The sequence below is a fragment of the Galeopterus variegatus genome, unplaced genomic scaffold, assembly GCF_000696425.1.
Source record: "Galeopterus variegatus unplaced genomic scaffold, G_variegatus-3.0.2 Scaffold4568, whole genome shotgun sequence".
In the NCBI taxonomy this organism is placed as follows: domain Eukaryota; kingdom Metazoa; phylum Chordata; class Mammalia; order Dermoptera; family Cynocephalidae; genus Galeopterus; species Galeopterus variegatus.
Window position 1 is genome coordinate 72,565 of NW_007730679.1, and position 2,640 is coordinate 75,204.

Here is a 2,640-nt window from a genome sequence, read left to right on the forward strand (position 1 = left end):
ATCCAGTTCTCCCAGCACCATTTGCTGAAGAGGCAGTCTCTTTCCCAGTGTATAGGCTTGGAGCCTTTGTCAAAGATCAGATGGCTGTAGGTGTGTGGGTTCTATGTAAATAATTTCAAAACTCACAAGACAGACAATTTCTGAAGAATATATATAACACTTATATCAGCTGTAGCTTCCACCCCCAGAGCTTTGGTTGATTTTTATTCAAATGCCACTTCTATTGCTGTGACAATCTGAAGACCTCCTTGTGCTTTGAGATTTTGTATCTTCTTCCTATTTTTCTAGGCATCCACACTCCTGCATCCATGTGGGCTGTCCTTATTTTCCCAGCAACATCCAGCATGAATCAATCTGCCCCTTTTCCAGTTTCTACATGAAAATAGCTCATATCACAGCCCGGCACTTGAGCAGGAGTTGGGAAACTTTTTCTTTAATGAGCCTTCCTCTTTTTATTTTTTCAACCTTTTAAAAATGCAAAAAATGTTCTTCACTCTCTGGATATATAAGAGCAGACCCCTGGCTATATTTGGCCTGGGGTAGTAGTTTTCTCAGTCCTGCTCCAGAATATAATGGCTACAGAGTTCAGGCCCTGGAGCCAAACTGCCTTTGAATCCTGGGTTTTAATCCTGACTCCACCTTTTAGTAGTTGTGTGACATGTGAAAAATATTTAACCCCTCTGTGCCTCAGTTTCCTCATCTAGAAAACAGTGGTAATAATAGTTTTTACCTCAGAGTTGTAACGAGTATTGATGAACGAATATGAGAGTATATTCAGTGCTTAGAAAAGTGACTAGCATGTAGTAAGAGCTCATTAGATGTCAGCCGTTGTTAAGTGTTTTATTTTTATTTGTTTTTTAGAAGCACACTACAATAGTTAATTTTATTTGTTTAAGGGCTCGTTTTGCAAGCATTAAACCAAGCATGGGCTTTAATTCTGTGAGCCCCAATTCACATATTAATGACGATAAAAGCAAACTGTGGTCTATGAATGTGGACGAAGACTAATGGCTCACGGTTAATCACACTGTAGTTTTAAAATTTCTACCATCCTAGAACTCAGTAGTCACAGGTCTTTGAGGTCCTTCTGGATGTCCCACAGGGTATCTGCACTTTTCTTGAGCTGAGCATCCTCATCACCCTTCAGCTTCTGGTTGATAACACCGGTTAATCCCCGAGCATTGAGAATACACGAAGGCTCAGGAAGACTTCGTTCTCAGTGCCCTATATGCCCTTCACCATTGTTGACACTGGATGAATCCTGGATAGATTTTTCAACATGGATTCAATGAGATCAGCCACATGTAATCCAGTGGCCCAATTGGTGTACCCTTTTAGCTTGATGACTTCATAGACACTTTCAACCACCATTTAATGTACTTCCTTCCAATTCTCGCTACCACTGTTCGTTCCCATTTCTGGATTCAGTTCCTGCAGAGAAAAACCTGCCACGTTCACTCCACTCCACACAGCCACCCTCGAGTCACCATGTTCTCCCAGAATCCAACCATGACAGCTGCTGGGATAAATGCCAAGCTCTTCAGCCTTAAAATAGCAAAATCTAGCAGAATCCAGATTATACCCACTTCCAATCACTCGGTGCTTGGGTATTCCACTTAGTCTCCAAGTAACATATGTAAGGATGTCCACTGGATTGGAAACCACAAGTATAATGCAGTCGGGACTGTACTTGATGATCTGAGGAATAATGAATTTGAAGACATTAATATTTCTCTGCACCAGATTGAGATGACTCTCTCCCTCTTGCTGATAGACTCCCGCAGTTACCACCACAATCTTAGAATTGGCGATCACAAAGTAATCTTTCTTTGCCATAACTTTAGATGTGTGGAGAAATAAGCTCCCATGCTGCAGATCCATTACTTCTCCTTTGAGCTTATCTTCCAAAACGTCCACAAGAGCAAGTTCATCAGCCAGAGACTTTCCCAGAATGCTGATAGCACAGGCCATGCCAACTTGTCCAACACCCGCTACAGTGATCTTATTGTTTGGGACCATTGCCTCCTCTTCTGCAACTGCTGCAATCAGTTTTTCCTTAAGAGTTGCCACTGTGCACAGGAGAGAGAGGGCTCTAAAGAGTGCTGTATAACAGTCCTGAGAAGGAGACAATGTCTGCTGCGTGTGTCTCCTTGGGCGTGAAGTGCTTTATTGCATATAGACTATTTCTGTTTATTTCAAGAGCAATGGGAAGGGGTTTAATCATATGCTACATAGCTGTCTGCCATCTTCCTTTTTCTCATCTCTGCTCTGTTTCTCTCCCCTCTCTCTTCATTTTCTTGCAGGTGTAAACAAGAAATTCCTGGCTTCTTTTTTCAGGCATTATTGTTTTTCCCACAGTCAGGCTTGCTTACAGTCTCACATTCTATACAGAGTGGACTTATTCTCTCTCTAAGAAAAATTCTGATGAATACATTTTTTCTTCACAGCATTATACATAAATCACCAAAAGCTGATTCTAGAAGAAATGAAAAACTGGTGCACTAGTCATGCAAGAAATAGGAAGTTATTAAAGAGTTATATCCAAAAAAGTTCTTACTCAGATGATTTCTCCTTCCTTCCTTCCTTCCTTCCTTCCTTCCTTCCTTCCTTCCTTCCTTCCTTCCTTCCTTCCTTCCTTCC

General features: G+C 41.4%; 1 pseudogene; it reads right to left on the reverse strand.

Moving 5' to 3' along the window:
- Nucleotides 1–1,066: 1,066 nt before the first annotated feature.
- LOC103603351 overlaps nt 1,067–2,640 on the reverse strand; it is a 96,388-nt pseudogene continuing 94,814 nt past the window's right edge.